The sequence below is a fragment of the Rattus rattus genome, chromosome 3 (assembly GCF_011064425.1).
Source record: "Rattus rattus isolate New Zealand chromosome 3, Rrattus_CSIRO_v1, whole genome shotgun sequence".
Lineage (NCBI taxonomy): Eukaryota > Metazoa > Chordata > Mammalia > Rodentia > Muridae > Rattus > Rattus rattus.
The window spans coordinates 163,878,484-163,893,697 of record NC_046156.1 but is presented as its reverse complement, the minus strand read 5'-3'; positions in this window follow the sequence as shown (position 1 = coordinate 163,893,697).

Below are 15,214 nucleotides of genomic sequence, written 5' to 3'. Positions count from 1 at the left end.
TCACCTGAGTTTTTGATCTTAGCCATTCTCACTGGTGTGAGGTGAAATTTCAGGGTTGTTTTGATTTGCGTTTCCCTTATGACTAAAGATGTTGAACATTTCTTTAGGTGTTTCTCAGCCATTTGGCATTCCTCAGCTGTGAATTCTTTGTTTAGCTCTGAACCCCATTTTTAATAGGGTTATTTGTATCCCTACAGTCTAACTTCTTGAGTTCTTTGTATATTTTGCATATAAGCCCTCTATCTGTTATAGGATTGGTAAAGATCTTTTCCCAATCTGTTGGTTGTCGTTTTGTCCTAACCACAGTGTCCTTTGCCTTACAGAAGCTTTGCAGTTTTATGAGATCCCATTTGTCGATTCTTGGTCTTAGAGCATAAGCCATTGGTGTTTTGTTCAGGAAATTTTTTCCAGTGCCCATGTGTTCAAGATGCTTCCCCACTTTTTCTTCTATTAGTTTGAATGTATCTGGTTTGATGTGGAGGTCCTTGTTCCACTTGGACTTAAGCTTTGTACAGGGTGATAAGCATGCATCGATCTGCATTCTTCTACATGTTGACCTCCAGTTGAACCAGCACCATTTACTGAAAATGCTATCTTTTTTCCATTGGATGGTTTTGGCTCCTTTGTCAAACATCAAGTGACCATAGGTGTGTGGGTTCATTTCTGGGTCTTCAATTCTATCCCATTGGTCTATCTGTCTTTCTCTGTACCAATACCATGCAGTTTTTATCACTATTGCTCTGTAATACTGCTTGAGTTCAGGGATAGTGATTCCCCCTGAAGTCCTTTTATCGTTGAGGATAGTTTTAGCTATCCTCGGTTTTTTGTTATTCCAGATGAATTTGCAAATTGTTCTGTCTAATTTTTTGAAGAGTTGGATTGGTATTTTGATGGGTATTGTATTGAATCTGTAGCTGATACATATTTTTTTATTGATGTCTTTGCTATCATTTTACAAACTTACGGAAAAACAGCAAGATGAAATTTAGTGCAGTACTTCTTAATCTTCCTCATGCCTCCTTTTCCTTTAACACTCTTTCTCATGTTGTGGTGATTCCCAACTATAACATTATTTCATTGCTACCTCATGTTTGTAATTTTGCTATTGTTAATAATTATAACAAAGCTATCATATACACAGGCTACCTGATATGTGACACACAGAAATATCAATGACAGAAGGGTTGAGCAGAGAATGGGAAGAAGAGTAAATCCTATTGTGAAATTATCCTCTAGTGAATATAGTCACAGGACAGAATAATATTAGACAAACCCTGAATAAAATATGCTTATTCCCTGCTTCTGAATAACAGAAATCAAAGTGAATACTGAAACTACATTATTCCACATTGTTATATCACATTGAATTGTTATCTTTTGAATTTCTTTATCTACCACCCTCTCCACCCTTATTCCATCATTCTAGACTCCAACAGTAGGGATAGATACAAAGTAGATAAAATAAAAAGAAAGTTAGAAGGAACTGGAGAGTTCAAATCTTTACACTCCCTGTTGATGAGGGGCATCAACTTCCTTGGGTCAAGTTACATCTTCACTGATAGGATACCCAACTTCTTCTCATCTCTGCATAGGAGCACTTGACAAACATTAACAAACAGCAACCAGCAGCAGGAGAAGCAACTGCTGAAGCAGGAGGAGCAGCAGCAGCCTTTGTGTCTCTTAGAGCGATAGCATTTATATATCCTTTCAAGAGTACCCAGAATTCCAAATGCCATACCCTTGCAAAAACTCTCTGCAGCTGGCAGAGCAGAAGGGAAATCATCCTTACTTGCTCTGTGTAGTCTACAGCAGTCCCATATCTCCAAACTGGAATGTGGGTAAAGCATTCCTATAACATTCCTGTGTTTTTAAAGAAACTAAAATTGTCACTAGAGTTACCATGTGTCAGTGTATTTTGTCGTATGTTTGAAGGTATTCAATTGTAGTGAAAAGACTGTAGTTGCCAACTTGTGCCTTTTCATCTTGAAGTGATAGAAGTTATTCATCATGATTCAATGTCAGTAGAGATAACATTGTATCTGCTTCTTGGTGACTTCAGGATAAGAAAAAAATAAAAGAGACTTGAGGATAAAAAATACAAAAGGACATTTCTCTGTAGAAATGTCAAATGTATCCTAAAATTTTGCTTTGGTTCTGAATTTACCACTTTCTCAAATGCCCTATATGTTCATTAAAACAAATGTGAGTCAGAAAGCATATCTTTTTGTAAAAGCTAAAAATGAAGGACAAACTGATAATTTCGTACCAACCTCCTAAGCTCCCTCTCAGAACATAATAGACTCATCAAAGACAGCCACTCACTGTGGTTCACATTAATACAAATTAGTCCATGAAGTGCATTCATTCACAGTCCAAGTTAAATTTTGGTTAAAGGCAGAAATTTGCCATGAAGATAACTGATACAATAAAATTAAGATATAAATTCAATAGATATTTTGTTTTACTTGAAAAGCTTTTCATGTTTTAATTTTATCTGCCTTGACCCAAAATCAACAATAATATTAAAGATAGTATAACACAGTTAAAGCGTCCTCATTTAATCTTTATTGAGACCAAGTCTCATTAGAGTACACTGGCTGACATGAAGCCTACTAAGTAGGCTGTGTTGTTCTCAGTGTGAAAGCGATCTGTGTCTGCATCTCGAGTTGTTGAAATAAAACCATGTTATAATTTGCTTGGTTCTTCATTTTTGATTTTAAGTATGTTTTATTTTTGTTTTACCTTACTCAGTTATGTATAAACCATTCACATTTAAAAGAAAATTAAAATGTCATGAAAATAAACCAGAAAATACAATATATTGCAATTTGATTACAGTGCAGATCTAAGGTTATACGATTTTAATATTAAATAGTCTTAAATTTACTATTTAAATATATTTTAAGGCTGCTCATTTTACGGTGCTCATAATATGTTTACAATACAACAGTTTCTTTTGCATAAAATTTAATTATATTCTCATATTTCTGTTAATTTCCTAGCCTCAAATTAGTTCTAAGATTATGTAGTCTAATATCGCCTCTACTAAAGATAATATGATTACTAATTTTGGTGAAATATAAGTAATGATTTTTAGATCCCTTTATATAATCTAATATCCATAGTAGTCTCAGAGGATAAACTTTGTGTTTTAACTTAAAAATATTAGTTATAAATATGTACAGATATTTTCCATGAGCCATAAAAAATAATATATGACTGTTTGGACATTTGCACCCTCTTAGAAAAAAATGAGTTATCTTTCCCATGTTAGAGATAAACTTTTTAAAAATAATTTATTAGGATGAGGTTTTCTAGTTCCATCCATTTGCCTAAGTTCATGAGAAGGTAACACAGTCACAAAATAACACGCATGGTATGCACTCACTAATAAGTGGATATTAGCCTCAATACCCAGGAAACAATTCACAGACCGTATGAAGCTCAAGAAGAAGGAAGACCAAAATGTGGATACTTCAGTCCTTCCTAAGAGGGAGAACACAATACTCACATACAGGGACAAGGAGTGGTGCAGGGACAGAAGTAAAGGTCATCTGGAGACTTGCCCCACCTGGAGATCCATCCCCTATGCAGCCACCAAACCCAGTCACTATTGCTGATGCCAATAAGTGCTTGCTGACAGGAGCCTATGGAGGTCTGGGAGGTCTGCCAGAGCCTTACTGATACAGATGAGGATGCTTCCAGCTAACTGTTGGACTGAGCATGGAAACCCCAATAGAGAAGTTATAGAAAGGACTGAAGGAGCAGAAGTGGTTTGAACCTTATAGAAAGAACAACAATATCAACAACCAACCAGATACCCCAAAGCTTCCAGAGATTTTAACCACCAATAAGCACACATGGAAGGAACCGTGGCTCCAGCCACATATGTAGCAGAGGATGTCATTGTCTGGCATCAATAGGAGGCAAAGCTCTTGGTCCTCATTTCCCCAGTGTAGGGAAATGCCAGGACATTGAGATAGGCATGGGTGGATGGGAGTGGAAACATTTTCATGGAATCAGGGAGAGGTGGTATAGAGGAATGGGAGAGGGGTAATAGGGGCAGAGAGAAGGGGAAACGGGATAACATTTGAAATGTAAACTCACAAAATATTCAATAAAGATCAAAAGTAAATGGTTAGGAATGAGTTATGAGGATTCCATTGAAAGCATTTAATTTCAAATATATTTTTGCTACTGACAAAGTGTTTTATACTCTAGTTGGCCTTTGATATGAGCTTAGTCTTGGTGTCAGGTTTTTGCTTGCTTGTTTGTTTGTTTGTTTGTTTTAATAACATATATACCTGGCTGTATTTCCCAAAGTGTTGGAAATATAGCATCATGTTGCATTTGGGAACAACTTGTATCACCCATAGATTTGAATCAATTTTGACATTCACATGACCTCACAGAACAAAAACAAGCAGCTGAGGATTTTTTCCTCTCATTTACCAGCACATGAGAATGTTTCTTTCTTTACTCCTACTAAAATGGTTGATTACGAAAGAGTTCACCTCTGCACTACTGAAAATAGGTGTAGTGAAGAAATATGATTACCCTGTGAGAGTGTAATCATACTGGTTCACATGTTATTTCTCCTCTGTCATTCCTTATGTCTTGACTTAAATAATGGAAATAAGTCAATTCTGCACTTTATTCATAGTGATGGAGTCTCTTTGTTTACTTTTTCTTGCTTACAGTATCATTGAACCATGTTTTCTCTTTGTGAATATACAGGGTGGTGAGAGACTATTTTCCCTGTTCATTATCACTCACATCACTATTATGAAGCATCTTTTATATTATTTTTCTCCCATACAATATATCCCAACCACAGCTAGCTCTCCATCCCTTCGTGCCAATCCCCTCCTCCTCTCTGTAGCCAGATCTACTGCGCCTCAGTTTCCATTTACAAAAGAGGAAGGCTCCCAGTGTCATTAACTGAACTCAGCATAAGAAGATGCCACATGACTATGCACAAACCCTCATTTCAAGGTTGGTTGAAGCAGACCAGTAGGTGAAAACAGATTCCACAAGGAAGCAAAAGAGTCAGAGACAGGATAAATTCCACTGGTAGGAGTCCATACAAACAACAAAATCCACCAAATTAAAGAACCATAGTATGTATGCAGAGTTTAGCACACCTTACCTCTTTACAGAAACCATGACTTGTCCCCCTTCCCTGTAAAATCTTCATTTCACGTTTCAAAATTTAAAAGTATATTCGCTTTTCTTCGCATTATGACAACAGATAGTTAACATATTAATTGATAAGATTTGGGAATCTCTCTAGATTATGGCTCTGGAACAGAGTTACATGTACTTTTCCTCACTCTATTTTACAGAGAATGACTTTGTTGGCAGGCGCTGAGTAGTAGAAAGCAATACTAATAATACTTTAAAAGTTTTGGGAACTATTGTGAGTCCCAAAGGAGTTGGGAACTTCACAGGAAGACCAAAAGAATCAACTAACTTGGACCCCAGGGGCTCTCAGAGTCTGAACCAACAACCAAAGCCCATTCAGGGTTATAGGATTATGTCATTATGCAGTAAGGCAGGTCCAGGATAAGGCAAAGCCTATCAGAGGATAAGAAGGAAAGGTAGGCGGGGGAAAAGTCAAGGGAGGAGAGAGGAAAGAAGGAGTCAGGAGGAAGATGGAGACAGAGGAAGAGGAGGATTCCAATCTGGGTGGCTTAGTTCAATTTTATCTTGTCTAGGTAGGCAGTTTCTATATTTATTCATTGGCAGTGAATTTATTCTGTGGATGTATTGTAGATTGAGAATTTAACATATAAATCTAATGATTAAACTACAAGTTTCTAGAGCTTTGATCTTACCGGGCTTCAAGGGATGTGAGCAAAGTCCCTGCAAGACAGCCTGATTCCTGCAGATCAGCACAGAGTAGGAACAGTGCTGGAAACAGTTCAGCTGCTTTTTTAATGTTCCCTGAAACACAGGAGCTGGACCTAGAGCCCCTCACTCCATGTTTCTTCAATATGAAGCCGATGTGCATCTTGGTCTTCATGTTGTGCCAAACACTTGCATCCGGGACGATCTCAACCGCTGATGGCTGTCTGTGGGATAAATTCTTCTAGCTGTCTGGGCTCAGTAAGAGAGGATGTGCCTAGGTCTGCAGAGACTTGATATGACAGGGTGCCAGGGTGAGAGGATTACCAGGGGGTAACTAACATCTTCTCAGATGAGTTTGGGATGGTGGATTGTGGGGAGGGGTGACCAAGAGGACAGGCAATGAGCTAAATGTAAAGTGAATGAAAGATGGGAGGGAGGGGGAGAGGGGGAGGGGGAGAGAGAGAACGAAAGAGTACTACATAAAAAATATTTGATATTGTCAGGGCATCAGAGAGGTTAGCATTCATGTTTGCTTAGATCAACTTAACATTTATCAGTAGTTATACCTTGCAATTTTCTCTGCAGTCTATTGAAAAACTGGAAACTACTTGAAAAATACGTATTTTCTGCACAATAATTTTATATGCACATATTTCTCTGGGGTTCATTATTGTAGCCACAAGTAAATCCTGGATACTATAAACCTGAACAGAAAGCGTCTTGGATTTTTCTGCCTACAACCTGAACATGAGGCCAATGAGCTCATTATGTATACAAATTACTATCAACATACTGGAAAACAAACTGCTGGGATTTTGAATAAAATGATAAAAAAATTTAAAGAGACGATATTCCTTGGGGGCTGGAAGATAAAAGCAACGATGTTAGGAAAAAGACACATAGAGTAGTAGTATACACTCCACTTAACCAGGTTTGGTACACAACAGGTATTCCCATGGTATGTCATAGGTGTCTAGCCTAGAGATACTTTGGAAATTGTGAGTATTATTCATGTTTACGCACTTTAAATTTTAGGCATAATTATGACTCACTAATTATATTTTTCATTTAATAGTGCCCTTTGAGAGAAGTTCGGCGATAAAGGTAAATCATTTTTATTTTTATCAAATATTGGATATCCCCACCCAAAATAGTTGTATCCATTACATACCATTATCAATGTTTAAATAGACATGAGATAGTATGAGTACTTTCTCGTATATTCTGAAATAGCTCATTTCTCAACTCATGCTTTCTTCACTGAACCTAACTCTGTCTGTGTGTTTTAACAATCATGATATTGACTTAAATTTCTTTATTATATGTTTGGATTAGAATCTTAAGAAAGACGTGGTGGCCATTATTAGTAAACATTTTTGGTGTAATTTTGAAACTATGAGATCATACATGTTTCTGGATTTTGATAAATTCTAATCAAATCCTTTTCTTTAGATTATCTTTGTATAGGTTTTGTTGTTGTTGTTGTTGTTGTTATTGATTGCATTTTTTATTTATTCTGCTCAAAAATTGATTTCTTTCTTCAGTGTCTTGAAGTTCTTATTGTACAGATCTTTTACTTGCTTGGTTAAAGTCACACCGAGGTATTTTATATTATTTGGGTCTATTATGAAGGGTGTCGTTTCCCTAATTTCTTTCTCGGCTTCTTTCTCTTTTGTGTAGGAAGGCTACTGATTTATTTGCCAACATCCATATTTTGTAACTTAAATTACCAGGAAATGAGATAGTTATCAAACTCCAACAAAGCAAAACACAAATTGTGCTTTAGTAACTTCTTTTGCAAATGCATAGATATGTTCACCTAAAGTGTGGCAGAACAAAAATACAATCATTAAGCATTGTCTAACTGGCATAGTTATGTCTATTAGCAGCACTGCAGACATGTTAGATATGTAAAATGGCTTACAGTTCAGACACAAAAACACACAAGGTGTAAATCAAGAGAACACGTCAAAATATATACATAAATATATACCCTTTTGTATATTAAGTAGCCACAAATGTTAGATAATTATTGCTTGATTATATATATTTCTATGTAAGATTATAACATTTTGAAATATTGATTGTGATAAATAACAAAAATAAAATAGAAAACAATGAATAGGTCAGAAATACACGTTAAAATAAAAATGTAAAATAAAACTGAGTATAAAAGACAACATTTGTGTATGAGTTTCAACTTTTTAAAAAGGTGATTGTAAAAAGCTACAAAAATTACATGAATGACAATTTGACAATTTTAACAAGTTGAACTAACCTCACAATGAAAAAGACACGAAATGCTTAGGAAAAAAAAAAGAAAAAAAGAAAAAAATGTAAAGGAAAGTTCATTTCAAGCACATTTAACTGCAGGCAGGAAAGTAAGGAAGACAGCCATATAGGCTGGAGAGGATGGCAAAGCGTGAATTCAAAGAGCTAAGCATGCTTTGAAGTGTGTAGCTGCCTGGAGGTATTTTATAATCGTTGGAGAGTGCATCTTGCGTTTTAATTCTTTGCCTATATTGAAGATCAAAACAAAACACAGGCCGCATTCTAATTCCTCATATAATAAAAATAAAGCTATGAAAGGGAGTGCTATGCATTAAACAGTGCATGAAACTAAATTTTTACAATCAACAATTTAAATATAGCAGCATATGCTTATAGGCTTATAGAAAGAAAAGTAAAATTCATAGAAACTGCATGGCTAGCTAGAATATGAATACATTTTATTTATAGAGCCCCAAATGATGAGATTGGTCATTCATTGTGAATTAGTAATCATTACATATATATCTGACTCATTTTTTTAAAATGACATTAAAGTCAAATCTTCAAAAACTGGTAAAGCAACATACCTACAGTTACAGTAGAGATGTCAATAAGCACAGTAAAATATGGCTTGTCAAAAGAACTCAGTGGAAGGAATGAATATGGTTTACTTTTTATTTAACAATGCATCTGAGTAGCAGAAGGCAAAAAGATCTTCATAGTTACATTACTAAATGTGGCACAGAAATATCTTTCTTTAAATAGACCGTGATAATAAAGATTGCATGTCCTGTTCCTAGGTAAACAATAGATATGGGATATCTGAAAGAGGAATGCAAAATACAGAAGTTCAGAATTCCCTCTCCAGAGGTATGGAAATAACTACCAGGGAAGTCATTCCCATAGTCACATCCAAAGCAATGTGTCCCTGTATCTATGGCTGCAGGAGTTAGAAGACATTTAAGACAGGAAGCAAGAAGTACTTGCCAATTGAAAGCCGCAAGAAAAACAAAAACAAAAAAACAAACAAACAAAACAAAAACAAAAACAAAACAAAACAAAACAAAAAAACAAAAAACAAAAACAACAAAAAAAAGAAAGCCGCAAGAAGTATTAAACAGTTTTAAATCCTGAAATCTAGAGGGGATGGATGAGAGAGAGTGGTGTAACAATATTGACCTTACAGAGAAATTAAGATCAGAAAATACCAATCCTCATGGAAAAAGGAGCACAATTAAAACAAGAAAAGATAGACTCAATTAAAGATCATGTAAGATTAATGAAATTAGGAAATGTGTTCTTTTTTTTGTAAAATACCAATACTAAACATAATGCAATTGAAAATAAAGCTAAACTATTAAAAAATAAGTTTATCAGCAAAAAATACATTAAAAATAAACTAGTAAAATATGACTAAATAAAAAAAAGCACCTCATAAGTACTACATTCAAATAAAACAGGAAAGATGAGAAAAGCATGAAGGTATTTTAAAATTTTGAGTTTAAAAAATAAGCATAATATAATCCAATAGAATTTACTTATCAATGAACATCAAAAAGTTAGACATGAAAGTGTAGTTAACAAGTGGATCAAAAAGAAAACATGAAAATGATGTTTTGTAGAAGTTTTTCACAATTCCATCATCACGCTAGCCTTGTGACAGAATGTACAAATGTTAATGAATAAAAGAAGGAAAATAAAATAATGTAGGAGTATAAAGACATTCCCCATAATAAAATAAAAATCAAAATAAATAACATCTTAGATGCAAGTACTCTGGTATTTTCATACCATGATACTGATTCAAAAATCCCTGAGTTATGAGGGGTGAGAGAGCGTCCTCATGGTTGAGCCTTGTGGCTGCTTTTACCTCTGTGAATGGACAAAACGTCGTATTCTTTAGGAAGAAGACATTTCATGAAACACAAAGCTGGCTTCAATAGATGCATAGGTTTTTTTGTTTGTTTGTTTGTTTGTTTGTTTGTTTTTGAGAACCCCTACTCCTGCTGTACTCTGTGTGCTTCCTCGAAAGTCCTCAAAGTCTAGTAGTAACACCCTGTCTTAATTCACTTTTCTTTGTGCATTAATTTTGTTTAACAAGTCCATGGAACTATAGCATAAAGCCAATTACCCAGAAGAAGTTTTTGTTATAATCATCTTCAGGCACCATAACTTCTCGTTAGCCACCCTAGGTACCTTGCCATTGCACTAAAAGTTTGCTTTTCTGTTATTGAGGCTTTTCACCTTATGACTTGCATTTTCTCCTCGATGATGTACGGTCAATGGAAGTAGGTATCTTTCCTGCTTTACTATTAATGTGATTCTAAAGGCTCACACAACTGTCTTTTGATAAAGGATCGAACCTCAATTTTATCCTTACCCATAAAAAATATGATCTTTTAAAAATGCAACAGAAGTTAGTGACTTGCAGCCTGTAAAACTTTCAATATGTTCTTTTACATAATTACCTTGAACGGATTTGTTTTCATCTTTTGATATGTGATACATTTGCTTCAAATATCACATTTTATTGTTTTATTTACAAATGAGGCAGAATTTTCAAAACTGAAATACAGAAACAGGTGTTGGAAACACAGAGGTCAATGGATGCCAAATAAACTGAGAAGAGAACTGGAAATCCTCACACTCTTGTCAGTATGAGGCCTTACAAAAATTTGCAAACTGCTGGGAGGGTTGTTCACATGTTTATTCATCAAGTAAGGAAAATTTGCAAGTTTCAACTTTCCCTTTGGACACAAAGTTCTGTGAAACATGATAACACAATAGCTCACCTGAATGGCAGCTACTGAATGTATACTGTGATTACAGATAGTAATTATGATTTACTAAAATTTGAACACTATATTCATATATACACTATATATATATGAATATATATATATATATATTACTTTTATACATTACATCTCAACCACAGATTCATCCACTAATCCATTCTCCTTCATAAAAGAGCAAGCGTCCCAGAGATATCAACCAAACTTGGCATAACAAGATACAATAAGAAGGGCACGAACCCTCATATCAAGGCTGGATGAAACAAATCAATATGAGGAAAGGGTCCCAAAATCAAGCTAGTCTGAAACATCCCATTGTTAGAAGTTCCACATGAAGACCAATCTACACAAACAAAACAGATATGCAGACGACCTATGTGAGACCCATGAAGGTAAACCCTTACAACTTCTGGTCAGTTGATTCTGCAGACCTTGTTCTTGTGATGTCCTTGACCCTTTTGGCTCCTATAATCCTTCCTTGCCACCTTCTGTGCGATTAACTGTTCTCCACATAAAGTTTTGCTGAGTATGTGAATCCAGTTGTTTATTTAGTACTTTTTGACGATGGTTAAGATAGGTTGCAGTGTAAAAGTATCAAAGATATCATTAGGAATCATTTTATTCTCTCTCTCTCTCTCTCTCTCTCTTTCTTTCTTTCCTTCTTTCCTTCTTTCCTTTTCTTTTTCTTGTGCCAGTTCTGTCTGGTTCTCTCCTAGGTTTTAGCTATTAAGGCTAGGCTATCCACCAAAAAATATTTCCTAAATCTAGTGGTAGATATTCCTTTGCAGCAAAATGATTGCAAATCAAAAAGAAAAGTATTTGAAAAGATTTTTCTTTTAAAAACCATGCCTACTACTACTACTACTACTACTACTACTACTACTACTACTACTATTATTATTACTAAAAACCCCTAAAATTTTATATCTATTCCACAAAACTTTCATCAACTAACCACTGGATACTGAAATCATAAAAATTGCAAATCTTTGTTTCTTTTTATTTTCAATAGAATTTTTATAGTTTAATATTAGGGTTCAAGATTCACTAAAGTCCCAAGACTCAAATATGCAAAAGCAAAGAGTGTTTATTCAGGCGAATTTCCTACATGTACGGTTCTCCCATTTGAGAATGGGAATTCCTGGAGGACTTGGAGATTCAACTTTTATTGTCAGTTTGAGGAATTGCAGGGAGGAATACATGGCTTTTACCTTGATTGGTTAGCTCGATATCTAGGAGTCTGACTGATTACACAATTGGCTCTGGAGACTTCTCAGGGGGTTGCTTACTGATTCTTTTTTTTTTTTTTAATTAGATATATTTCTTAACTTACATTTCAAATGTTATTCCTTTCGGTTTCTGTCCATAAGACCCCTCTCCCAACGGGTTTTCCTCCATAAACCCCCCTTACTTCAACCCCCCCTACATTCCCCTGCACTGGGGGTCCAACGTAGGCTTCTCCTACCACTGGTGCCCCAACAATGCCTTCCTCTGCTCATATGTAGTTGGAGCCTTGGGTCAATCCATGTATAGTCTTTCGGTAGTGGTTTAGTCCTGGAAGCTCTAGTTGGTTGGCTTTGCTGTTCGTATGGGGTTGCAAGCTCCTTCAACTGTTTCAGTACTTCTTCTAATTCCCCCCAAGGGGACCCTTTTCTTAGTTCAGTGGTTTGTTGCTAGCATTGACCTCTGTATTGGACATGCTCTGGATGTGTCTCTCAGGAGAGATCTATATCCAGTTCCTTTCAGCATGCATTTTTTAGCTTCATCAATTTTTATCTAGTTTTGGTGGATATATCCATACTCCACCAAATATATATGCCACATGGACCACATGTAGGGCAGGCTCTGATTCTTACTACCTATTCTTGCTTCACGCTAAATGGCAAGGTGTCCTCCAACTGGCTGCTCGCGGCTGTGGTTGGCTGATCACAGGTTTCTGGATCAGAGTTTTCATTTCTGGAAAAGCGAAACTTAGGCCAAGTCTCCAAAACTGCCAGTTTGCAGCCAGTCATGGAGACAGTCTGGCTCTGGCTAGCTCTGTCCTCTCAAAATATCCCAGTTTTTAAGACAACAGATACAATTTTTCTGCAACAGCTTTACCAAAAAAATATGTATTTATTTGTTTTAATTGCTCTATTGGATTCTTTTTCCTTCTAACTCAGAACTCTGACTCATTCTGGGTTGTCTGAAAACCATATGGTAATGTTTATTGCTGCTTTGATAAGCACATATATTTATAGTTTACACTATGAATGCATAAAATTTGCATATAGATATGTACATATTAATTCTTTATGTAATTATGTAGAGTTGTACTTTATCAATTGGGAGGTAATCATAGTTCCTCATCTTAAACCACTTTCAAAAATGAGAGATCAAACTAAAGATGCAGCTTAATTAGTAGAATCTTTGCCGAGAATTCAATTCCCATCCCCATATATGCATTGGTGCTCACTAGTAATTTGCTACTTAAAAGTCAGAGTCTGGAAAACCATAGTTTAAAATCAAACCAGAACAGCACACAAAAGGTGTCATTTGTTACTCCTATGCAGTATAGAGAAGTGGATTGCACCACAATAACTGCTATATTCTTAATTACCTATTGACATCATAAAGTCCACTAAGGCAATGTCACATATAAAATATCAGCCGACATTCCCAGCAAACATGGCTAAAAACATCATTAGTAAGAAGTGAATTCTCTCAATAATACAGTTTAAGGAATTGAAAACTGTGCTGTGGACAAATATTACAAATCTCCCTGGGCACATGCTATATACATGTTATTCTTAGCCATTAACAATGACACTTTCCTCTTGTCAAGTATTATCCAAGTTTCTGCAAAGTCATAGAAAATCATCACTCACAGACTTACAACCATCACAATTCTGTCTCTAGTAATAAAAAAATGCAGTGGCAAATAATAGCATTTTCTGTACAAACCTGGAATTGCACTGTTTACTTCACCACAAGTCAGCCGAACATAATTGAGACAAGATTTGTTTGCTTGCTAGGCGTGCTGGAGATTAAATCTTGATATTACTAAGGGACAGCAAAGTCAATGTATTCATTCATCTTAAACCTTCGTTCTGTCACTCCTAACAGGCAGTAAGACAAAATGTGAATCTGTATGCTAAATATTGCATACAATTAAGTATTTAAACTTATTAGCATATTTCTCCTTCAGTCTACGACATATGTTGTTATTCTTTTTAAAGGTTCAATGTTATGGTTCTGCCTTAAATATTTAACAGTTTTGAATTTTACATTGTTTCAAAATCCTAAAAGTATTTTGAAGTTTGAGTGGTACTTGAAATTCAAATATCTCTGGCATAACTCATTAACATTTTCTTTCCTAGGGTAACTATCATTAAAGAAAAATGAAGCAAAATTAATTTTGGAATCATATTTATATCTTATATACAACATGAAGTTTAAATGAAGTAATCATTTTTGTATAGTACATTTTGTTTACTTTAAAAATATACATGTTTTTCATTTATTATGAAACATTTTGTTAACAATCAGCTTTACTAGCTATGCATACACATAAATAGAAACAACAAAATGTGTATTAGTATATCAATTGTTATAAAATGTTTAGATAATCCTAGAATTCTAAAATAAGGCACCAATATAAAGGAGAAATCCTGATGAAGAACACACACACACACACACACACACACACACACACACACATTCATACACACAAAATAAATTAAACAGTATCCCATGTTTACTATAGCATCACTTATAACAGCTAAGATATAGAATCTACTCATTTCCAAGTTAATATTAATGCATGTGATGGGTAACATTCATTGTGAACTTGATGGCATTTTGATCAGCTGGAAGACTGGCCTTTGGATATGTCTAAGATAGTGTTTTCAGAGAGAATTGACAGAAGCATAATCCAACCTGAGCATGGCTGGAAGTGAAACCTGTTGTTTTATATACTTAAAAACATCCTCCCATCTTGTTTTATTTCAAACACCTCTTAAGTGCTTGGAAATGCACTCATTTGCAGCTGTGTCCTGGGGTGACATTATTTGTAGTCCAGCCTCTCCCTTGAACATATTTTCTGTAAATCACGTTCTGAGTTTTTCCAGTTCCCATCTATTTTCCCACATTCACATGTCAGGGAATTTTTTAAACTTCCCTACAAGGAAGCTCCCAGCCATCAATTAATTTGCTAGTTGATTATATTTTCCATTGCATTGCTTCCAGTCAAGAACGCTCTCTTTGGAGCTGAACAAAACAATTTGTTTATATCCATTCTCAATTTGCATTATTGGCTT